The 25,991-nt window shown below is 45.8% G+C and overlaps 1 long non-coding RNA gene across 2 annotated transcripts in view; it reads right to left on the reverse strand.

Annotated features, from left to right (window-relative positions):
• The window catches only part of LOC142769032 (uncharacterized), an 81,715-nt gene extending 67,717 nt beyond the window's left edge, over positions 1–13,998 (reverse strand). For both annotated transcript variants that reach the window (XR_012885616.1, XR_012885615.1), the window contains exon 1: positions 13,751–13,998. This is a non-coding gene — a long non-coding RNA (uncharacterized LOC142769032). The remainder of the gene's footprint in view (positions 1–13,750) is intronic.
• Positions 13,999–25,991: the final 11,993 nt, after the last annotated feature.

Genomic DNA, 25,991 nt, shown 5'->3' on the forward strand with positions numbered 1-25,991 from the left:
TGTGTGTGTGTGTGTGTGTGTGTGTGTGTGTGTGTGTGTGTGTGTGTGTGTGTGTGTGTGTGTGTGTGTGTGTGTGTGTGTGTGTGTGAGTGCGTGTGTCTGTGCGTATGTGTGTGTGCATCTGTCTGTGCGTGCGCGCGCGCGCGTGTGTGTGTGTGTGTGTGTTTATTTTAAATGCATTGTCGTTGAATGCAGAAAGTCCAAAAACAAACAACGAAGTAGAATGCGAGCCAGTGGTCTTGAGGATGGGTAAACGTTAACGAGGATGGTAGCAGTGGCCTCTGTGATGTCGAAGCCCATTTCTTCACCAGGAGTCGTGTGTGTGTGTGTGTGTGTGTGTGTGTGTGTGTGTGTGTGTGTGTGTGTGTGTGTGTGTGTGTGTGTGTGTGTGTGTGTGTGTGTGTGTGTGTGTGTGTGTGTGTGTGTGTGTGTGTGTGTGTGTGTGTGTGTGTGTGTGTGTGTGTGTGTGTGTGTGTGAGTGCGTGTGTCTGTGTGTGTGTGTGTGTGTGTGTTTGTGTGTGTGTGCGTGTGCGTGTGCGTGTGCGTGCGTGTGTGTGTGCGTGTGTGTGTGCTTTTTCCGCCCCCTATATGTAAAAATAACTAAAAGGAAAAAGGGGGTAGCCCGTACCACCAGGAGGTATAACGGGCTCAAGCCAATCTAACAAAAATGAAGAGGGTAAACTTCCCAAATTTTTATTTTTATTTGAAAAAGCCAATTAGTTGAAAAAAACAACATGGGTAAATCCTAGTGAGTGCAGCATTAAACTGTAATAAATAAACTAGTTAGATTCTCAGGAATGAGCAGGTCGATATGCAGCAGCAGTGTACATCCCCCCCTTGAGTTTTTGGAGTTCGTGTGTGTGTGTGTGTGTGTGTGTGTGTGTGTGTGTGTGTGTGTGTGTGTGTGTGTGTGTGTGTGTGTGTGTGTGTGTGTGTGTGTGTGTGTGTGTGTGTGTGTGTGTGTGTGCGTGTGCGTGTGTGTGTGTGTGTGTGTGTTTATTTTAAATGCATTGTCGTTGAATGCAGAAAGTTCAAAAACAAACAACGAAGTGGGATGTGAGCCAGTGGTCTTGAGGATGGGTAAACGTTGACGAGGATGGTAGCAGTGGCCTCTGTGATGTCGAAGCCCATTTCTTCACCAGGAGTCATGTAGCCAGGCACGTCGGGCTGTCGTTCCAACCAGCGATGCAGCAGGGAACCTTGGGCAGCCTGTTTGCCGCTGCGAACTTAGACAAGGCGCCGTTCGCAATAGTAACAAGCTTTAAAAAAAAAGGGGGGGGGGGGCAGGATTAGGTACTTGCGCAAGCGTTGCGAATGCTATGGTTCGAGTACTTAGGGAAAATGGAGCAGTGATGCTATCGTTATCAGTCGCTGAGGTTTTTCCCCACCTGTGTTGGCATAACTGCGACTGTAATCGAGAGCATTCACGCAAAAGTTGTGATAGGGAGGTGATTCGGAGTATGAAGCGACGTCCTGATAAAGTGTTGGTAGCTAATACGTGTCATGTGGATGTCATAGAAACAGAGTTGCGCATGACAGTCACTAACAGAAGTAGATACGCGCGAGATTTTCTATTGGTCAATAGCCCATAATAATGCGTAGGTAGTGTTGTATCACTTTTGGGCACACGTAAATGGGTCACAATGTGTTGCGTGTTTGGGCATTTATTAAAGTAGTGTTGTTCGCTCAAGCAAGGTGCACCACACATACACCTGTCCGATGCAGTTATATTGCATCGATGAAGATAATACTGAAAGTGTCCGTGACCATATAATAAGTGTGTTTGGTTTTTAGGAGGCGGGAACCATTGAGGAATTTTGCACGGACTTGTGATCCAATGAAATAGCGTTGTCTCAGGTCCCTCAGTCTGCCAATAGGTGTGCCAATATGAATTCAAGATTTTATGAAACTGAGTTCGTACTGACCAAATAGATATTTTGGCGTAACGCACGAAGCCCGATTTCCCTCCTAATGCAGCTGCAGCGTCTGCTAGCTCATTTTCCCAAATTCCCATATGGCCAGGTACATGAAACAATTTTATAATTTTGCCTGACGAGATTATATGGTTAAGAAGCAGCTTAATGTTCCGAATTCTTTCATCGTTATCAGTGAGACTTAAAAGCTTCATTAGAAGCGACAGACAGTCTGTGTAAATGTGGGTGCGTGTTAAAGTTGTTTGTAAAAACGAAATGAAGGGCTTCTTGGAATGCTATTAGTTCCATGTCGTATGCGCTTGAAGCGTTGCGGATCTGAAATTTTATAACAGTTATAATTTTTCCATCCTTTGTCAAAGCAATATACGCCACACCCGCCGCGTAGGACGTGTATGAGCCGTCAGTGTATACGTGAATGGCTTTTGTTTTGAAAATAACCGCTTCTTGTGATGGTGAGAGTTTAGTGAAAGTAAATTTATATATTTTTACTGGGGTGATGAGCCCACGGACTGCATAGATATAGTATGTCAGCCGGTTTGAATGTTTTTACAACATAATAAGTTACGTTCCGGAGTATGAATACGGAAAATTCTGCAGATTGTCTGTCCAACTCTAGTGGTAACGGAGGCGCGTTAGCGAGAATCTGTAGGGATGACGTACGTGTGGTGTAAAATGCACCTGTTAAGGAAATTAAGACGGTTCGCTGAACTGATAAAACTCGCGCCCTAATGAATTTTGATGGGAACATAGGCCACCATACCGGAGATGCATACGTGAGAGAGGGCAATATCACTTGACGGTAGAGTCGTCTAATGAGTGTACTTTTTAATGAACGGAGCGATTTAACAAATGCGAGAAGCCGGGACGTGGACACTTCAGCCTTTCCTTTAATATAGTCAATGTAGGCATGAAAATTGAAAGAGGGGTCAAATAATACGCCTAGAATCTTAATTTCTTTCTTGTGTTTGAGAAAAATGCCATCCATGCGGATAGATGGGCAGCGTTTTGATGTACCCATGTGTCCGTTATTAAAGAACACGAAGAACGACTTCTCGGCGCTTACGGTAACTTTTTGTTCTCGTGCCCAACCAGATACCAAAGCCAGGACATGCTCAGCCTTTGCTTGTAATCGGAGTCTTGACTTATCTGTGATAACAATGATTGTATCGTCCGCGTACGCCTGTATGTGTACGTCGGGTGGCACGGAAAGATTGAGTAAGCTGTACATTACTATGTTCCACAGTAGCGGACTGATAGGGGATCCTTGCGGGCTGCCAATTGTTGTACGAACTGCCTCTTCTGCAACGTTGGTTGAAAAAGTTACAGTGCGGTTCGATAAAAAGGATTTAAGTAGAAAGTACAAGTTTTGTGGACACCTGTGCTTGCGTAAAAAGTTCAAGACTGCAGGATGCCAAACACTATCGAATGCTCCTACAAAATCAAGAGATATGAGTATGGTAGGAAGTTTGGCTGCCTTGTATGCAGCCAATTTGCTTCGCAGTGTGTATAGTGCTAAATTAGCACTTTTATCGTGCGTAAAACCGTATTGATTATTGTGAAGAAGATTATTATTGTTCAGAAAATAATACAGACGAGCATTTAAGAGTCTTTCTAATACTTTACTGAATACAGAGTTCATAACTATTGGCCTATATGCATTAGGCGAATTGAGCGGACGTCCTGGCTCTGGTATGAATATTACTTTCCCTCTTCTCCAAGCCTGTGGGAAGTGTCCGATTCTTAAGGCGGTATTGAAGATAAAATAGAAAAATGGAGGATGGTATTCAAATAATGCTTTAATGAACGAGTAGGTTAATCTATCGTGTCCAGGAGCAGAGTGTGAATTACCCTGTTTCAACGCGCACTCTATCTCAGATATTTTAAAAGGAGGGTCAGAAGTATGCCAAGGGTAAGGACTAGCCGCAATGTTACGCATGATAGTGTGGTGCATGTTGTCTTCAGAACAGCTGTCCACTACTACCAATGTATCGAGTAGTAGCCGGGCGGACTCAATTACAGAAGCTGTGCGAGTGCCGTTAGGTAAATCTAGAGGAGGAAGAAAAGTTACTTAGTGGTGTTTTTGAAATGTGATTTTGAAAACATCACCATATAAACATTTCTTAGTGAGAAAATCACAAATGTCTTTATCAAACGATGATTTTGCTTTCCTGATTTTGTCCTTGTAGGTTGAGAATGCATCAACGTACAATTTGCGATACATGTCTCGAAGGAGGGGGTCAGCTGTTCCCTGGTATCGTCGTCGCATAGCCCGAACACGCTTACGTTCAATAGTAAATTCTGGTGTCCACCAACCATTACCTAAATTACTACGCGATGTTATGCGTCTTGAGTAACGTTGGCCTAAAGTGGAGTATATCGCATAAAACTTGTCTATAACCATGTTTAGGGCTTCAGGTGACCCAATGTTGCAGCCGAGTATCTTTGTCAACCAAGTATCGTCCTTTAATTTGTTAAGAATTATCGCTCTTCCTAGATTAGTTAATCGTTTAGCACTGCTGGTATGTGCTTGCGAGAACGAGAATTCAATGTAGTTGTGGTCCGAGAGGGTAGGAATTTGGAGAATCTTCCAATGGTAAGCATCGCGAGTGAGGTCATGCGAAATCATGGTTAAATCAATCCATGAATCTGCATACGGAGTTGTGAAAGTTGGAGGGGAGTTGGGGTTGTTCAATATGACTAAGTCATTCGCCGTCACGAATTGGACTACTTGAGAGCCTCGAACATCCCCTTTAGCTGGCCCCCACATTCTATGCTTAGAATTGAAATCTCCGGCTATGATGACAGTACAATCTGTAATCAATGAAACCACACATTGTAACTCATCCAGAACTGGGTCAATAGGTCTTTCCGGCGGTGCATACACAGCAATCAGTATTAATGTTTGGTCAAGGCTTTCACACTTTACTGCAACAACCAAATCTGTTACGTGTAAAGGGAAGAAGTCAAAATTAGTGTTGTGCACTAGAAGCATGACGCGAGGATTGTTTGGTGCGTGGAACTTTGTTATGGTGTGTGGTATGCCTTGAACAGTGCCTGCACGGATGTGCGGGTCACACACAAAGGCGAAATTGAAGTGTTGTTGCGTCATGTGCTCTATCAATAATTTTGTGGCATCACGTGTATGGTCTAGATTAGCCTGTAAAAATTTTAAGTTATTGCTGTGAGTCACGATAGTTTTGATCAATTTTAAATAACAAGCGCAACGCCTTTCCTCAAACAAAAATGCGAAAAGCTGTAAGGAGCCTTTTTTCATGTATTGCAGTGTGACCCGCGCAACCAGCAAATATCTTGAGGAAAGAAATACCGTGTAATTTTGTGGGATGTGTAGTTACTTGTAAGTGTGTGTCATATGGTGTAATTTCGTGTATGAATATGCCGTAATTAGAAGAATAGCGGCAAAAGCAGCGACCTCCATGTAGTTCATATAAATGAGTCGAAAAGGATGCGGGCACTAATGCAGGAAACCGTAAATAACACTGCACGTTATAGAGGCCGCTGCGTCCTTCTTTGATGTACACGCCTCCTGGATTATCCATAGTCTGTTCTAGCCCTCATGCGGGCGACACGTTCTCGTAATATAGGACACATTTCGTGTCCAGTTGGATGAGAACTATGTCTTGTGACCTTTTGGCATTCATTGCAAACAATTCCTGGATCGTTCATTCTAAGAGTGCATGCTTCGCCAAGATGTGTACCCGTGCACTTTGTACACACCACTTTGTCAGGTTCGTTGGCGACAGGACAGGACTTTCTTGTATGGCCGTACGTTGCACAATATGTGCACAATGGCACATGAAAGTCCTCACTCACGCTACATGCTGTCCAACCGAGAAGAACTCGTTCCTGAGCAAGCAGTGAGCGACAGGTGGAAGGATCCACTTCGAGCACATGTGTGAAGTTGCCCGATCGCTCCTTGTACGATACTGCCACTCGGCATGTGGTCGGGTCCAAATGTAGGTTCGGATTGCGCATGTTTAGCTGTGAGATGATGTTGGCGGCTGGAATATCGGAGTCTACACCAGTGAGTTTGACGCGAGGTTTTCGCTTTTGGGGCAATCGGACTGACAATGACATGCTTGTGATTGCGTTCTTTTCAAGTGCATTTTTTTAACCTAGTAATAGCGTTATGGTCGTTTGTTAATATTGTTAATCCATGACGTGTCTTTCTGATAGTCAGTTCGCCAATGTTTTCCCTAATAGGTTCAATGTTTGACTTAATAATCTTCGTGACCTCATTGGCAGGATTGGTAAACGGAATGAGTGAGGTTAGAAACATAATATGTTCATGCTCTCGCCTGGTGGTGTGCGTTGTGTGTTGGTCAGCGATTTCAGACCAGTGCGATGGCAGTACAGGGTGAGAACAAGTCTCAGGCCAAACGGGTGGGACCGCGGTAGGACGCGCCGTGCTCCGCGCGGCTGCCACCACATAAGTCACGGCCGTTTGGACAGGCCGAGGAGCCGAGAGTGCCGCACCGAGAGAAGCCGAATGTCTCGACAGGGCCAACTGGTGACGAAGTTTGTCCATTCGCCCACCCTGGTTTTCTGCAATTGCTCGGATATCAGCACACTTCTGTACAATTTGTCGGAGCAAACCAATGATCTGGGACCTATGGGTATTAGGTACCTTACATGAGGCATCGAATAAAATATCGTGGATCTGTTTCTGATGTGCGATCACGCGGTGAAAAGAAGCTTGCGTCATTTGACCACTTTCGGCAGGCAGCCTTGCATTTTGCGCTTCACCCGCTGCAGCAGGCAACTGGATGTCGGGAACGTCGGGGATTGCGGGAACGGAAGTAACTGGCGCATTCTGCAAATATACATCGAGCAGCGCCCTGTCCCCCGTCCGGCGAAAATGTCGAACGATTCATTCGAGGCGAATCCCCCGGACCAGGGTGACTGCCTGCCATTGGAGGCTGTACAGAAACGGCCTGTGGCTCAGACATACCCGAGCGGGTATGAGCCAGCCATGTTGGAACCGGCAGCCGGTGGCCTATAGTACGACTGGTAATAGCGGCCGAATGGCCACTGAGAGAGCCTCGAGTCCGTGTCGAACGGAGTCCCAAGGTGTTCGTAGCAACCCCTGAATAAATTCAGAGAGCCAGAAGACAGAATAGCTGACCTTTTGCAGCAAAAAAGTGGAGCCTGTGTGCGTCAAGCCTCTTCTCTTTCTTCGTCGTGTGTGTGTGTCTGTGTGTGTGTGTGTTCTGATATTACTTCCAGCCTTGCTATCGCAAAAGTGCTCTAGAGATTTCGTAGCTGTTCCTGGCACCTTCATTGAGAACATAACAGCTAAACCTACCTCTTTTGATTTGTACAGTCGGTTTTAAGCTTCTCGCTAAAAAATACTAGGAATACTTGCAAGTGTATGTAAACAAGAGTGTTATCACAGAAAAAGAGAGCTCCTAGCAAGGAGGTCGGTTCTCTTTTTAGTTTTAAACCGTGGTACTGTAGAGAAGACTGCAAGCGAAACGAGACACGCAGTGTTAAACTAAGCCGAGGTGTCAGTAGAGCCGCAAATAAATGTGAAGAAACACAGAAGAAAAATTTTCGTCAACCAGTAAACCAAACAAGAGGCACGCGATGTTAGAGGGTAAGTGTCCCACAAAAAAATACACGAGAACGTTTCCAAAACCTGAATGGCCATTAGATTTACCTCTGGGGCTTCTTTTGTCTGTATTTTCACATTACCGCGTCACAATCCCACTTTTCTGCATTCATTTTGTTTTTTGCGTTACTGGTTAAACAATGAACAAAAGAGAACTACGTAAAAGAAATTCGTAGCACTTTGCCTGACGGGAAAATTGGGGCAAGCGAAGTGTCATGTGTGCATTCCTGACTTAGTATTTCCTTGCTTTCTTTCTTTCTATCTTTTATTTCTTTTCTTCTTTTCTTTACTTTCTTTTACTCTTACTCTTTTTCTTTCTTTATATATCACAATGCGCAATGTGCCCTCCTCATTGTTTCCTTTCTCTATGCCGGGAAGGGGTCCGACATCCATGGGCTTGAGTCATGCGTTCATGTCCCGGCTACAATGAAACGTGGCTCAGAAACGTTGCAACGCAGACAGACGGAGATGCAAAAAAAAAAAAAAGAGGGGGAGCATTAAGTCTTCGTTTTTGAATTTCTTTTTTTTTTATCAGCGCCTGTGCTCTCTGTAACGTTTCCAAAGCGGTTGAAGCACCCGCGGACGATAAAGGCGGAGCTTAAGGATGTCAGCCTGCGGAGGAAATTCCCCGCAGACGTGCCCCGCTCACACGGAGGTAGCGAACGAAGAGCGAGTCCGTTGTTACTGTTGCCAGACTCCTTTTGCACCTTGTTCCACTGCACGTTTCACCAGTTGCCCACGATGAAAATACAATGCGTGCCGAACAGTATAGGCAAAGCGGGAAATTACGCTTTTGAGAAGTCCGCTGCTGCCCTTGCATAATGGGTGTAGCTTTCTTACGTAAGAAATACCGGCGCTGCTGTACCGGTGCTGCTGTGACCAAACCAAGCAGCATGACCCTTAGGTTTGGTCGCCAGAAGTTCTACATGGCTTTTTAGGGGCAAAGTTTCTCATATCGTGGGTCGTGCGTCCGCGATGTATGTAGTAGTAGCAGTTTTAGTAGTGGTAGTCGTCATCGTAGTAGTAGTAGGTAGCCACCTCTCGTTTAGTCCTTGGAATGTGCGCTGGATGGCGGCACTTCTAGATAGACAGATAAGTGCGTTTTAATGTCCCCAAACCACCATATGATTATGAGAGACGCCGTAGTGAAGGGCTTCAGAGATTTAAACCAACTATGGATCTTTAACGTGCACCCAAATCTGAGCACACGGGTCGGTACTTCTATATGATGAATATATGATGAAAAGATGCGAGATGGCGCTACTTGGAGTGTTCACTATATTGATGGATGGAAGGACGTGTGGACGGATGTACGAACTCACAGACAGACGCACAGACAGACGGACGCATGAATGGTCACATGGGCGGTCACACGGACGAACCGAAGCAAGAACTAACGGACAGACACAAGCGCGTACCGACTCACGAACGCTTCACCCCACTCATAATCATTCAGTCTGGGGTAGGCTCTAATTTGTTTGTCTGCACAAGGAATTGGGCGCAGCTTTTTAATTATGCCACTTTGGTTCTAAACATTGAGGCTTCAGTCACGAAGTAGAGCAATATAAATAGAAATGCAACATGTATACGTTGGTCAGCTTTGGATTATGAATTACGTACAGTTGAAGTGTTGTTGTTTTTTAATGTCAAAGGTGTCATCTTTCGATGCTTAACAGTGGTCTGTATAAGTTTTTTATGAGAATGTCTGAGTGGCGTTAAAAAGTATACATGTCCGAGTGGCGTTAAAAGTAACTTCAGTGACTTTGAGCGTAACTATCTATCTAGCCGCGTACGACTTTTAGCTCTCCTGGCCGTTTCTATAAATGTATTGTTACCAAACGTGGTACAGCAAAACATGACTGTATGGAGAACACACTTGACTTGTACTTACTTGAAAATATTAACATGTATGTCATACATTTCATGATTTACATGTCATGGTGCTGCAGCTCTTGCGGTGGTTTTATTCACATGGCATGTTGCAAAACTGGCATGATATGACATGATTGCATGGCGAACACAAGCGGGAGACCCTAACATGAAAATCATGACATGCGTGTGATATAAGAACATGACTACATGCCATGCTCATGATGCGCTCACGGCCGTTTCGCTAGCGTCACATATACCAAATTCGGTATTACAGTACGTGAATGGATGACGAAGGTGTGTGACTGGTGCAAGGATGATGATCATGAGATGCGTGTCATGTAAAAGGATCAAAATGTGGGCCAGTTGGTAATTCATTTTCTTCGTTCAGCGAACTGGGAGTGCAGAGAAAACACAAAGGACGAAGCGAGGAACCACACAACACGAGCGCTCAACTAACAACTGATTTATTTTCCACATCGGAAGGACATATATAAACACAAAATGCGCATGTCAAAAAGAGATTATGACCCTCACATTGCGTTTCGTGCAAGTGCCAACCTCTGTTTGAGAATACAATTGTTCTGTTCCGGCATCCTCATCAAACTACGCGCGAAATTTCTGAAGCCTATCACATTTCCAGGAATACGGACCAATGTATAAGTCATCCTTCCCTCTCACTACTTGACTGTGAATTCAGCTACCTAGATAACCCTTAGACATGTGCCTTGATTACACGCTTCGCATGCTGCCCTTGATTTCGTCATAATCTCTTTTTGACATGCGCATTTTGTGTTTATATATGTCCTTCCGATGTGGAAAATAAATCAGTTGTTAGTTGAGCGCTCGTGTTGTGTGGTTCCTCGCTTCGTCCTTTGTGTTTTCTCTGCACTCCCAGTTCGCTGAACGAAGAAAAAGCGTGTCATGTAACAACATGACTACATGCCACGCTCATGATGCGCTGGCGGCTGTTTCGCAGGCTTCACTTATACCAAATTCGGTAGTACACGATGCGAACGGACGATATATACGACACATTCAAACATGATAATCACGACATGCGTGTCATGTAACAACATGACACATGCCACACTGATGATGTGCTCGCGGCGGTTCCGCTAGCTTCACATATGCCAAATTCGGTAGTGCGTAACGCCAATGCATGACAAAGGTGAGACTGGTGCAAACGTAATAATCATGAGATGCGTGTCATCTGAGAACATGACTACATGTCGCAATGAAGGGGCCAATACAATTCGAGGTGATGTGGTGCGCTTGCTCACCAGCGTTCATTTCGTCACGTCACGCCGGCATTGGCACGCCCGGCACCGGTCCCGCCCATCCGTCCTGAAAAGAGGGAGACGCAGTGTTGTCTGCGTAATGCATCGACGCGAAATGCAGCATTTCGCGCCGGTTGCCGTACGGCCGCGCCGACAGACGCTGGTCGTGCATGGCGTCAGATTATAGAGTGCTCGCGTTCTGCTAACGTAGCGTCACTGTGCCCAGCGTGCGTACGTGTCAGCGCAGCATTGAAGTATATTGGCCCCTTTATGATGCGCTCGCGGCCGTTTTGTAAGCTCCACATATAACAAATTTGGTGTTACGTGACGTCAATAGATGACGAAATATATGACTGGTGCAAACATGATAAACCTGACACGGGCGCGATGTAAGAACATGACAACGTACCACGCTCATAGCGTGCTCGCGGCCGTTTCGCAAGCTTCACATATACTAAATTTGGTATCCAGTGACGTGAATAGATGACGAAGGTAAACGACACATCCAAATATGATAATCATGACACGGAAGTCATGTACGGCATCATTTACCTCCACCTCGCATCGTTGTTCTGATTTTAAAGTGACATATCAACATTTCTCATTCGTGCATCGCATATCATCGATTCCCACTGTGCTTGGGATCTTCCAGTTTTTTTTTTGTTTTTTAGCCGTATTAATACTTATTTCCAACTCGCCCAGCGTTTAGTCCTCCTTAGTCGTTTGTCCTGTCACGGAAGTCGCCGCCTCAGGGTCTGGAGAGGTATCCCGCCTACTCACTATTCCGTGACGTCACAGTCCAGTGAGCAGCAATCCCCACATGTGCCGCGAGGACGTTTCAGATGCGATACCAGCTGACCAACAAAGCCGTATACAACGCGAAGTAAAGAGAGTTCGATAAAGGATCAGAGTTTCATATAAGAAGCAGCTTATCACCTGTTCGCCTACTGTCAAGACGGGGTTCTCCACTTGACAAACGGCGCCTACAAATCCGCGTATGACCAGTGCACCTGCGGGCTTTGAATTTTTATAAATGCGCAACACTCGTTCGTTAATCTTCACGTTTAATTCATTCAGTATTCGCCCTCGAAGCTTGGTCGCATGCTGGCATTTCGCTTTTGACAGTGGCCCTCAGGACGGCTTTATGCTCTCCAGGTACCCTAAATCGTTAACAACTTCTTCTGAACACACAATGTTCAGCCCAAACTACGCTTTGCTGTTCGAGAAGGTTCGCGATCATTTTAGATCGTTCTGTTAAGATTGCGCGGAAGAAGTGAACATTCGACATTATTCCTGAGCTTGCGCGATGCCTAGTGATAAAACTAGAATATTCGACGACATCTGCCGACGCTCTTCACCGCTTTTCAGAGTGTTGCTGTATTCTGACCTTCAGTTTCCTGGCCACAACTTCAGCAGAATAAACAGTTTCATCTCAACATCTAGTCTCCTCCCTTCGTCCACGACGCCGTGACGTGGACGAAGTAGATATTGGTGTTTTATAAAAAGTTCCAAAACAACGACATGGATATGAGAGACACTGGGTAGTGGAGGGCTCCAAAAATTTTTACCTTCTGGTGAACTCTAACGCGCACTGATATGGCAAAGTACATGAGAATCTGGCATTTCGCCCTCATGGAAATGCGCCCACCAAAGCCGTTGTCGAACCCGCGTCCTTCGGGTCAGCAGCCGAACACGGTATCCATTACACCACCACGGCTAACCTCTTCATTTCTCAACATTAACTGGCTCCGGTTTTGTCACGTACGACGATGACGCTGCCACTGAAATCTCAAACTCATTAGAAGCTTCGCTCGCAAATTCACGAATGCTAATGCATTAGCGTTTATACTTGTTCATTTCACCTAGTGGGATAGGTATATTTGGTGTGTGCTTAACACAAAGCAGTTGAGAAAAAAAAACAGCAGAAATTGATAAATTGTTCAATCTCAGACATGAGGATGAATAAAAATGGGAATCAGCCCGTAGTCGACATTAGCTGACACGAGCCAACACTTCCACCAAATGTGTGTTCCTCCTTTTTCAGGCCCTCATTTTCTTGTTGCCCACACTATCTATTCAGAGGATATAAACTAACTCACCCAAATTAAAAATTTTCTCAAGTGGTGTATTGACATGCTTCAGCTTGAGGGGTTCTTCATAATCACTGAATTGCCTACGTATCATTACTGACTACTAGGTATTGTTCGCGTGTGCATCATTGGTGCTCACTTAGATACACTCCACAAAGTGTTTATCAATTTTTTTTTTTCATTTCAAAAACATTAAATTATAGCTACAACCATTGACGCACTGAACATACAGCTACTGCTTCAAGGGCTCAGCAGACCTGACAAAGCTCGCAACCCATTAAAGAAGAAACTGAATTAGTACATTGTCAATTTTTATTAAAGGGAACACGGCGACGCGCGGCCTGCGCGCTCCGGCGGCTGCTGGTAGCGCCGTCAAGTGAGAGCGAGAGCAATCATTGTCTCTTTTTGTGTCATCTCGCGGCGAGCAAGACAATAATTCATTGTTGATATGGAGCGACAACATTGCAATCCCCCCCCCCCCTTTCAAAACGATTACCGGCTCTCACGTTATCGCCTTGAGGGGGGGGGGGGGGGGTCGCAATCTTGTTGCAGGGTGTGACGGGCAAGCGCAAAAGGACGGGCAAGCGCTGAATAATTTAAGCACTATTATGTCTCGAAACTTCGATATGATTACCTGACTTGCTGCTGATTAGGATTCAGCATAATTCAGACTGGTTAAAGTTTTTTAACGTGTCTCCCCATTGTACAAGAAGCGGGCCTCTAGCCTCCATCTAAATACCACCGGTTCGGCTGGGTTCAAGCGCGCGCCTTCAGGCCGGCAGCCACGCATCGTAACAATTGACGGTCATCTCGGAGGCTCGATAGGTGAATTAGACTATTCGCGCCATCAACCTGCAGCTACTTTATTTGAGTAATTTATGCACACGGGCTCGACACCACCAAAAGGATTCCATGCTTACGGCCTTTGCTGTTTCAGGTCACTGTTACCTGAGCAGTGTAGGGCGGTCTTTTATAGGCTCCTCCTGGTCTGCTTTGGTTGTTTCGCTTCAGTGTCAGTTCACCGCGTTCAACACCCATTCCTCGCGCTGCGAAGGATTTCGCTTGCCGTGAAACGCCTCCTGGTTGACTGACCGACTTTAACAGTGCTGCGCTCACCGGAGTATCCGACTCGTCTCGGCTTACACCGGTCGCAAGGTATATGTAAACTGGTAGCGTATCTTCTATAGAAGCGCATGTGTCCAGTAGTTGGCGGCTGGTTGCCACTGTCACCACCTACGTATGGAGGGGACAACTAACAGCACAAAAAAATAAAAATTCAGTTTGACGTCACAATCAGAAACGGTAGTGCCGTCGTGCATTTGCCCTACATAGCGCGAAACTTGTTCATCTTTCTTAATTACTGACCTATAACGCGCCGTTTTAAGTACGCAATGCAATTTTATGGAATTTTATGGCTCGCTAATTGTGTGCGCAAGAGAAAAGGATAATCAGCACGAAATACTGAGGAAGGACGGTTGCTTTATTAACCATATAGCGTACTTCTAATATGCACTAAAAACTTTGCAGATGAATAAATTATGATAACAATAGCACAATAGCTCTAAAACTCGCGTTAACCAATCTAGCAGAACCACTGCGACGAGACAGCAGCTTCGAGAATATTGCTTGGGCAACCATGGCGAACAGCGTCTCATTGCTTCACATGTCGCATTCACCGTCACCAAAAGCCATGCGCCAGCGAAGGCAGTCAGCTGTCACAGGGGCTGTGGTTCACGCGTTTTCTGAGAGCTATTCGAGCTATGAAATATCACGCCAGTGAACAGCTCATAAGCAAATAAACTACGGAAGGTACTCACGAAACCAGCACGCAAATGGGAGCGGTGCTTCGTTGACCCGGCAATGCACCGAACCAAATACAAGCCCTGATTGCAGATTGCCCAGATACGCCCCTACGCATTTCAGGCCCTTGACCGAACAATGGGGCAATCAACTATTTAGTCAAATCTCCGATAAACCATAAAGTAAATGTAGAGTTATAGTCAACTTGGGCATATATAAAATTACGACTATTTGAAAGAAAAATGTATCGAGCTTTTGGTTTTGGTTGTTAGCCTAGTCACGCTTCAATCGTCAATGGGCGTTGATATGGCAATATAGTTTTTTAACACTTTGCGTTCCCAGTGTCGCGACATATGTAGTTTGACCGTACCGATGGACTGAAGAACAGTTACTCGCAGTTTTCCAATGTTGGATGGAAATTTCTTAGTCGACTGGCAACAAACCTGTTTAATCACGATGGTTGGTCTGTGAAGTGGTGTGCATAGGTGTCAGTGTGCGACTGGTTAGCTTTCGCTCGACGCCGCGGGAAGTATGGCATGCCTGCGGCCTTTGCTGTTTCAGGTTGGTTACTCGAATAACGCTTCCTGTGTTATAAGTAACAACCGTTGCTACCTTGGGGTGTCGTGCCCATCAGAGCATAGGAGGGTTTTGAAGCAACTTTTATGTTGTGCTTATGTGTGTGGTTGTATGTGCAAACTTTTACTAATGTTTGCCGATGATGTCGAATCGAATCTTGGTCCAGTAAATGAATAGGAGGCCGACACAATCACTATTGCGCTTGTGAAATGCATTATGTGAAGGTAAGTTTCGATGCTTATTAAACAGCTGAATTGCGCTTCAGCTGAATTTATCAGCGGAAGCGTGAAGTAAAAATGCTTGCAAAGGCTAACGTGGTTCGTCTTGCTTATGGGGCTGGGGCAGATTCTGACGCCCTTCGTGCCATGTCCGACAAATTGAAAGCGGCAAACAACAAAATTTAGAGTTTAAGTACCAAGGTGAGTTTCTTTGAAAAAAAAAAGCCATGTTTTTCTGTCTGTGACCACACCTTTTGATTCCATTATTGGCTACGTCATGAACGAGCTATTGAAAATAGCAAATAAGTGTGCAGATGCAGAAAATAGGTAGTATTGATCAGAGTTTCTTTTTTATGGCCTTGTAGCTTTACCCTAATGACAATTGGGCTGCCTCAAAAGATGAAATCCACAATTGGATGAGTCCACAATTAGAGTGTGTGGACAAGCCGGGGAGATATAGCACAGGTATGCGAAAGCAAATTATTGCCAAGTTCTCATTTCCCAAGGCCAAAGAGCTGCTTTTGTCAAATGCGGGTAAGCTTAAGGCAACTCATTTTTATATGTGCGAAGGCTTTTTGTACGAAAACGTGACAAGCTTTCGCTCAGGTATTTGGAATACGTAAAGACTCGATACAAACCCTTCATGCTATCTGTTGGCAAGCCTCGCATTGACACTAACACGTATGTCTTCCATCATTCTAGCAACATGGCTGCGCTGTTCCCAAAATAGCTAGAAGCTATTGAGTGGAGTCTATTGAGCGGAGTGAGCGGAGTCTATTGAAGTCGCCATCTTTATCTCTGTCTTTCGCTAAAGCTCGAAGCGTACTGGCCAAGAAGAATGAGTTGTGTTCTTACTTAGATGATGGTCCGTCACGGTGGAATAGTGGCTGCGGTGCTCCGCTTCTGTACCGAAGGTCTCCAGTTCGATCCCGGCCACGGCGGTCGCATTACGGTGGAGGCAAAATGGTATATGCCCGCGTACTCTGCAATGTCAGTGCACGTCAAAGAACACCAGGTAGTCCGAATTTCTGAAGCCCTCTACTACGGCGGTTCTCATAATCATCTCGTGGTTTTGGGACGTAAAACCTCGGATGTTATTATTTTTATTATTTATATGAGAATGATGCAGACATTTTAACACTCGCATACACCTGCTTTTATCTTGACGCTATCAACGAAGAACTGTTCCTAGATAGATAGGAACCGCTATAACATATAACTCTTCTCTAATAGTTTTCGCTGAAATATGTCAACTAATTTAGCAGGAAGCAGTCAGGATGTAATGGGGCACCGTATACTCCCCGCTGTACGATTTCCCTCACTGTTCTTTGCAAAAGCCATGTCTTCTATTCTCTTCATGCAGGGCCCAGCGCGAGACAAACAACGTGCTGGCGCAATTACAGCTCTGACGCCCTGACGACTACGACAACCAGCGCCAGTGTGGCCACGGCTGTTATATGTTTACAGGCAACTGCATGGTGATGCTTACACACGTGTTTGCCGAACGAGAAGCGGGAAATGTATTTTCGTTGGGCCGTCCTGGTTCAGCTGTGCGAGACAGGCCTGCAGTACTTTGTCTTCTCGTTCCTCTCACCGTGAAGACCAGGCAATCACAGCCGCATGTTTTGGTGCGCGTGGACCATTTATCAGATAACCCATCGGCCGTCGTTTTAGTGTGCACGGACTATCGAGGGCCTGCAGCCAGGAGTGGACGCATTAACCCACCATACTCGAAGTGTGTGCTCAGTGGAGGAGGAGAGCGGTGGGAGAAAGAGGACTTGCCTGATGAGGTGACATGTAGTGCTGAGTGTTCCTTGTGACTCACATCTTGGTTACGCCTTCACTAAATCACCGCTGTCGTTGACCTTCTTCCGATGTACCTAATCCGGCTGGACAAGGAGTAAAATTACCCTCTTCAATCAAACGGGTGTATGTGTGCCAGTTTCTGTGTGTTCTTGTAGTACAAGCTATTCTGCATGAAGGAAAGAGAGAGCTATTGAAAAACCCGAAAAGAGACATTATAACAAAAACCCGAGAACCCACGCACAGTAGGAGGGAGAACCACACTTCTTCAGTGAGGCAAGTCCAAACCTTTTGCAGTAAATAAACTTTAATTGCACTAATCTGTGAATCAATACAATGGACGACCCGGCCAAGGAGTTTATAGCAGACATTTATTGTTGTCTTTTACTGGAGGGTCCTATTTATGACTGAAATCGAAATAAACCTAACGGGGGGGGGGGCGCAAAATCTCCTTTGCTGTCGGTGTAAACTGAATGCACAGACAATAATTACCTCGCAATTAGTTATCAAAGGTCATACTTAATGTGGCCTACGACTTCCTTGGCCTAATTTTGCGTTCAAATTATGTGGTTTTGTATAAATAGGAAGCGAGTTTTTTTTTAGATTTTCTTGAAGAGTTGCTCTAATTCCAGCAATACTGGGAGAAGCTGCCGAAGTTTCAAGCAATGCTGGGTTGAGCCACCAAAAACAAATTTAAAAACATGCTAGAACATGACACTAATGCCAGTAAAAGGATAAAAAAACGTGAAGTAGACGTTTAATTTCGATGTGAACATTTCGTATGATTCAATGGTATGCACACTAGCCAAACAAGCAAAATGTACAGGACTGCTCATGCACAATGGCATCCTTTGGCTGTTTCTGGCACGTAGCCCCGCGGTGGAGGTCTAGTGGCTAAGATAATCGGCTGCTCACCCGCAGATCATTGGATCGAACCCCAGCTGCAGCAGCTGCGATTTCGATGGAGGCGAAAATGCTCTAGGCCTGTCTGCTCAGATATGGGTGCACGTTAAAGAACCCAAGGTGGTTAAAATTTTCGGAATCATATCTTCTTACCCATCGAAAGACACGACCTCCAAGTTCAGCTGCTTCAAGAGCATTGAGAACAGCCTCGTGGGTCACGTTGTCATAGGCACCCTTCACGTCTAAGAACAGAGCTACCGACAGCCGCTTCTGAGCTTTCTGATCCTGAAAAGAGGTCACTAAGTTAATAACGCTATCAACTGAGGACCGACCTCATCGAAAACCAGCCATATCATCAGGATAGATCATGTTCGTTTTAACTGAAGATGGGTCTACGAATAAGTATTTCACAATTCGTGGGGTGCCACAAGGTGGTGTTTTGAGTCCAACACTTTTCAACCTGGTCCTCGTGGGGCTCAGCGAAATGCTGCCACAGACGGCTTATATATCTCTCTGCGCTGACGATATCTGCATTTGGGCGTCTGGCGTGACACGGCCTCAAGTGCGTGCAAGAATACAGAAAGCGGCAACAATGACATCGACATACCTTCGCCAGCAAGGTTTGATTATCACCACAGAAAAATGCGCAGCCGTGGCGTTTACACGCAAACCGATGTCTTTCTACTCATTGTGCATCGATGGCAGGTCAATCCCATATAAGAGCACTCATAGATTCTTAGGCGTCATCGTAGATCGTGACCTAACCTGGAGCCCGCATGTCACATACCTGAAAAAAAAAAGCTCATTGGCATTGAGAATGTATTCAAGTTCGTCGCCGGAAAATCATGGGGCCCATCCGTTCACTCCATGTTGCAACTTTACACAGCCCTCTTTCTCGGAACTCTCCGGTACAGCCTTCCTGTCCTGTCTAACACGTGCAAGACTAACATCCGTGCACTGCAAAGCGTTCAAGCCCAAGCACTTCGGACATGCCTTGGCCTTCCAAGATGCTCATCGACAGTGTAAACTATTGTTATTGCACAAGAACAACCGGTCACAACGCACATCATTGTCGAGACGCTGCGAGTGCACATTCGGCATTTATCACGCCTACCGTCACATCATTTAGCGTGTTTGACAGCTCGGAGGCCTCATTCTTCGTACTGCGGTATCGTGACAAAACATCAGGACATACTACCGCCTGGCTTCAAACTTGCGATGCATCCAGCAACTGCGCCATGGCGTCTTCGTCAACCTGACGTGCGCTTATCCGTTCCTGGAATCTTTAAGAAGGCACTCATGTCAACGCTAGCCCTGAAGCAATTGACTTTGCGTCTGTTGGACGAAAGGTACTTCGACCGCATACATGTTTACACCGATGGCTCCACTAATTCCAACAGCTCCACAAGAGCAGTGGTTGTTCCATCTGAAAATGTGTTGCTTCAGCACAAGTTTTCTCACACCACGACGTCGACAGCAGCAGAGCTTGCAGCACTTCAAGGTGCAGTAAAGTACATTCTCCGCCAGCAACCTAACCAATGGGCCATCTTTTGCGACTCCAGGTCAGCGTTACAGTCACTACGGTTTGTTATGCAGCACGGGTTACATGAACAATCAGTATATTAGATAAGGCACGACTACCACGAAGCGCTCGCGGAAGGTCACGATATTGTATTTCAGTGGTTGCCGAGTCATTGCGGAATCCTCGGCAATGACCGCGCGGATGAAGCTGCTCGATCGGCTCATGACCAAGACCAGCGGACATACCACTCTTGAGAACGGACGCTGCAAGGCTACTACAATCACTTGCTCGCCGTATATCTCTCCTACAATTGAATACACCAGGTTTCTTCAACACGCACCTGTTTTCGATCGACCCAAACTTGCAACTTCGTTTGCCATCCGGGCTCCCACGATGCGCTGAAATTTTACTGTGTCGCATGAGGTTTGGCGTGACATTTACGAATTCGTACTCTCGTCTCCTTGGAATGGCGAGCACTTCGGCATGCAACATCTGCGCCTGTGAGGAAACGCTTGAGCAAATTCTATGTCATTGCCCAGCATACCAGACCGAACGACGTATTATGGAAGCCAAGCTCTGTCAGCTGGATTCACAGCCGATTATAGAAGAGAAGATCCTCGGACCTTGGCTGACGGCTTCCCATACGCGCAAAGCCACGAAAGCCCTCTTGTACTTTTTAAGGACCACCAAACTTCACGACCGCTTGTGAAAGAACTGTGCGAGGCCGTGCTGTGTAGTCTCGAGCTGACTATTTATGCTTCTCTTTCTTACTCCTCTTCTTTTCTGTCTCTTTCCGTTTTATTATTCTCCTTTTCCCCCACCCCGAGTGTAGGGTAGCCAACCGAGCCAAGCTTGGTTAACCTCCCTGTCTTTACTCTCTATTTATCTCTCTCTCTCCGGAATCATATGGTGGCTCTGGGACTTTGAACGCCACATCTCAATCATATCATCTGTTTTTTGTACATACGTACCGATGGCGCTCCAACAAACTGTTTTTTTTTTCGCAATTCGTCCGTGCCGTATCTTCCAGGCTATATTCCTCAGACTTCTCAAATACTGATCGCAGGCTTTATTAATAGACGCGAACCCAGAATAACATTGCTCTTTAACAGTGAATGTCCAGTTTGAGGAAGAGAGGGCACGTTTGTTTTTTAAGGTGAAGTTTTGGTAGCGATGCCAATGTGTTGAGTTTATGTGATTTAGGGCTCAAAGTTACAGTCAGCCAAGCGTAATTAAGAAAAACAACGACTTGGTAAATAAAGTGATAATCAATAATGAGTTCATGAGTAAACATGAACAAATCAAACTCAAAGCACATGGAAACGCAATTTTTTCCAACACTAAGAGCCTGGACAGGTATCACCTCGGTAAGCTAAAGAATTGGGTAGCCTCTCATTTGATTGCGTCTCCAGATTTGCAGATAATGGTAGCCCCACGGAGCAAGTGGTAGCCCCAGGCTCGTCCTCACGTAAAAGACCCATCGCAGCCACCCTCCATCAGTTGCTGCATGGGTCACGTATGCACTGAGCGGCTCGGACAGTGTCACGAGCAGCGCGAACATGGGTGAGTAAATGCACGGCGTCACCTCTCACTTGATGAAATGTTTCCGTCTATTCATTCATTTTAGGGACGAAGCTCCTTAAAGCGGCACCCGTTCATCCCTCGTATTAGTAGTCGTAGTGTGTAACCAGTTTCACGTTTTGACCTGCAAGGTGGTGCCGATGGGAGATTTCTCCTCTGCGTTGTTTAAACAAAAAATTCGCAGCGTACGCATTACCTAAAAGCCGAATTCTCCTGTCTCTCATTCCTCATTAGCAGCCATTGGCATGTACATTGAGCACCATCTGACAAGAAAGGGTTGCTACGTTATACTCGCTGGGCGTAACCTCCTAGGTTTCAGAAAGGTATAGCGAGCGTTGGGCCACAGTGCTATGAATACGGTGAACTAGTATATACCATGAAATCGGGGTGGTTAAAGGTGGGAAGTAGACACGAAGCGCAAGCCATAAAAAAGTGTCCGTGTGCCACCTCTCGTTTAGTCCTTGGAATATCCGCTGGATGGTGGTTCTTCTATATGGGGAATATATGTTGAAAAGATGCGAGATGGTGGAACTTGAGGTGTTGAATAGATGTACGAACAGACACACAGACAGATACATGGACGGACGCATGGATGGCTGCACGGACGGGTGGACGCATGGACGGACGCAGGGACGGATGCATGGACGAACGCATAGACGAACGCACGGATGGACGTGCGAACGCACGAACAGACGCACGCACGGACGGGCAGATGGACGCACGGACGGTCACACAGACGGACGCATATATGACGAAAATATGCATGATGATAGTACTTGGAGGGTTCACTAGATGAACGACACACAGACAGATGCATGGACGGACGCAGGGATGGCTGCACGGACGGATGGACGCATGGACGAACGCAGGGGCGGATGCACGAACAGACACACGCGCGGACGGGTGGATGGACACACGGATGGTTACACAGATGGATGCATGGACGGACGAAAGCAAGAACGAATGGACGGACGGATGCTTCGCCCCACTCTCTATCATTCACCCCGTGGATATGCTGCCATTTTTTTAACAAAATCGCCGGACTATCCACTGTGCCTTTAGGATACTGTATGATCGTCCCTTTACTTCGGAATAGATTTTGCGTGCATAGTCTCAAAAGTACAGCCGCGGCCACGTCTGTGTAGCGTGTGTGAGAAGCTGGTTTTCGCTTGGCGGGGCAAAATTTTCAGGCAGTTTCGGGCTCTGATGTGGTCAGCCTGGCAGCTAGGCCACACATGCTTCTGATGCAGCACTTCAGAGCCCGGCACTGCCCCGAAGTTTTGTCCCGCGGAGCAAAAACCGGCTCCCCGTGCTCTACACAGACGTGGCCGCGGCTGTACGTCTTTCCAGAAAGCAACACGAGCCGTTCTACAATTCTTGTAGGCCATATTACTGAGCGACCGCCAGTGAAACCCTGCACGCGGTGTGTGGCATGTGCAATCCGGAACTCCTCTCCTTCTTTTTCTCTGTGTTTTACTCTCTTGTTCCCCCCTCCCCACATGTAGGGTAGCAAACTGGACGTGGTCTACTAGTTTCTCCATTTTCATCCGAACAATGAAGAGGTTGCTAACTAAACAAAGCAGTCATACGGTGGGGCAACAGCGTTAACAATTAGACGATGTAATTGCGCTCTTTATTCATTCTCTTTGAAGCCATACGTTTCGGTTATAAACTATATTTGCTTATTGTACATCATGAGCTCCACGTGAGGTTCAGCGTAAGCGATAAACGCCTAGATATTAAAGAGGCACACAAGGTGGAAATTCCCATAAAGCGTTAATGGAAATACCGCACCTGTATGCCCAGTCCACACCCGAGCAATGAGAATAAACTCCCGACGCAGTCGCGATTAAGGCAAACGTAAACACATAGATACGTACCTGAGGTGAAGAGAAAGAGGCGTAAAGTAAAACAGTCTCGCCGTAAGTGACAAAACAGCTGGTTAGTTTATAGCGATGTGCCAACTTCCTCATTCGTGTGGACTTCCTTATTTTTTTGTCATCTCTGCTGGAAGGAGCAAAATTTGTCGGCACGGCTAAGGTCGTGCTGGGGTCTATAGTCACCACCATTTTCTCTTCATTAGTGATTGTAATGGTACCATATTTCACTATCAAATAACGTTTGTTTAAATATTTTCGACAGAGTTTAATAATAATATCGTTAAAGGCCAAACTGCGAGCAAGAAAAACTGTAACTTTCACTGACATCGGCTGCAATCTGCCCGACTGCTGGCGTATAATACCACTATGCTGATGTCCCACTTCCGTAATTTTCGCTCTACTACCGAGATCGCTTCGCTGAGTATAGCGATTTTTCGGAAGTTGGGGGAAGTATGGGACTACGTCAAATCCCACATGGCTTTTAAATCGTGAATGTTGTCCGGTACCAGGAAGAATCATCTCAAACTGCACTCCAACGGCCAATTTTACGTTAAAGGTCGTTATTATAAGCACCGATTTTTAAGAGCGGAGTTTACATGCCCGGGAATATAAGCACAAACTTCAGAAACAGGCATTTATATGCATCATAACACCGCTATAAAAGCCCTTGTTACCCTCTAATTCGTCCTTATATATCAAAGTAAGATAATATATGAACGCAAAGAACTAAATAGACGCCGGCATATATTCCGATCTCTAGTTATCGTTATAGGCCTATTAAGTAGGATAAGAAAAAAAACCTAATCGCTGCAATTCATTGAGTTTCCTATAAATACACTAGAGTGGACTCCGGCGCAAATGTCTATGGGACGTGCAACGCATGGCGCTTCAGTGCTTTTTGATAGTTTAGTATTTTGTACAGTGACACGTAAAGGAACAACATTTAAAATTTGCCACCCAAAAAATATCCTTGAAGGTATACACTGTAGCACTGGTATCATAGACGAAAAGTAAGGTACGACCGTTTTTTTTTTTCTTACTTTCAGGTGCGTATACGTTTTCGCAACAGAAATGAAAATGAGAGGGCGCTGCGGTGTTGCAGCATGGCGGATTCACGGAGGTTACCACGTACGCTGTCGCAAACACAAGTATTGAGCTTTTTGAAGTGTGATTGTGTTTCACGCTGCTTTGCAGAAGATGAGCGGGTTGTTGACGTGGAGCATCTTGTGGTCCCGCAAGCGTGAGCGGCGTTCTTGAAATGTTCGCATTGTGTGTATAAAGCACATGGCACACCACGTTTCTGCGAAATTTGTTTACATACTTCGAGCGCCGCCGCGACATGTAGTCACGGGATACAATAGCCATTTAATAGGTTTGAGTTAATAAGTTAACACTGGTGCCTCATCTGAAAAAAAGAAATCTGTTTGGCTGTTCATTTTTTTTTTTTGTCCAGGGTGGCACCATCCTACTGTGCTCCTACGTTATAGCACTCGCACTTGGACTGTTTGGACCTCAATACACAGCTTCCCTATGTTACCGCTAGGTGCCGCATAAATTGCTGGAGTCGCGAATATCTCTAAACGCACAAGTGTCGCCCATGGTTCATTATAATTTTTGTCTTAGGGTCCTTACAAAGACGTAATGAATTAGGCTTTCTATCAATGTTTCTCTTTTTGTGGCAAATGGTTACTATGCTCAAGACAGGCGCTACATTTACAAAAAAAAAATGTGCATGATTGCCTTTGTCGTTACAGCTTGACTTAAACTTTCATAGGACACAATGTAAAAAAAGAAAAGAGAGCCATCTGCTTCTTCTCTCCTCTGTTTTTATAACTAAACTCCCGCTGCAAAGCAGTTTCCTCCAACAATATAGGCTGCAAAAGGCGCTTGATTCCTGTAGTTGATGTTTCGGCACACAGAACGGGAGCCTTGTTCGCAATAATAGTGGACAGTAATCTGTTTCTGGCTCCCGCAATTTTCACGCTTTTTTGTTTTCTTGTGATCGGTGTCCTCTTCGTTATATTCAGTGATTCTTGCCGACCAGGCGGGGGTCCGTCGATGTCTTGATTGCATCTCCGTAGTATTGGCAGAGAAGGGAGGCATGGTGTACCACTGCCAAGCATACAATCATTGCTCCCAGTATATCAGCTGAGCTGTTTCCACCGTGATCTTTTTTGTACACGAAATCACCGCAGTAATGAAGTATAAATATCAACGAAGCATGCACTACCAAAGCGCACATATTTTCCGTTTAAAATGTCGTCTTATTGATTCCGTGTTCAGGCAACGCCACCTAGACGATTGACTCGAGCCTATGTCGGGCCTGATCTGAAGTTGGCACGGGCCGGACCGCGTGGGCCCACATTTTTTTCTCATTTACGGGCCAGGCCAGCACCTCACTTTGTGTGAGCGGGCCAAGCTTGGGCTAATAAGATTAAACAAGTTAGGTCTCGGGCTGGGCCGAGGCTTAAAATTCAGACATGTGCAGTGCTCTAATACAGAGCAGCGCAGCGCTCCTAGCGGTCTTCACTCATGCCAGAGCACGCACCGGAGTGGAGCGAGCGCTCTACCGCAGAGCCATCTAGTGAGCGATCCGAGTACCGGCGTGGCTACGACGACGCACCATAAGCTGCTTCGCAACTAAACAATCTGTCCAAGACTGATTTTCGCGCAACGCGAAAGCCGAAAACCTTTCCGCTTCACGGGAAGCCGTTCTTATATGCAGCACTGACTGATAAACCACGTGACGTAAACAGCCGGCCGCGATTTCAATATGATAGCAAAGCAGTCGGTGGCGATTCACCCCTCCCCCTATTTTTACATTGGTGGGAATGCTAACCAGAATCTTTTGGTGGGAACATAAAATGTTAACAAAAAAGCTAATTTATTTGTCATCACAGACACAT

The sequence above is a fragment of the Rhipicephalus microplus genome, chromosome 1, assembly GCF_043290135.1.
Source record: "Rhipicephalus microplus isolate Deutch F79 chromosome 1, USDA_Rmic, whole genome shotgun sequence".
Taxonomy (NCBI): Eukaryota; Metazoa; Arthropoda; class Arachnida; order Ixodida; family Ixodidae; genus Rhipicephalus; species Rhipicephalus microplus.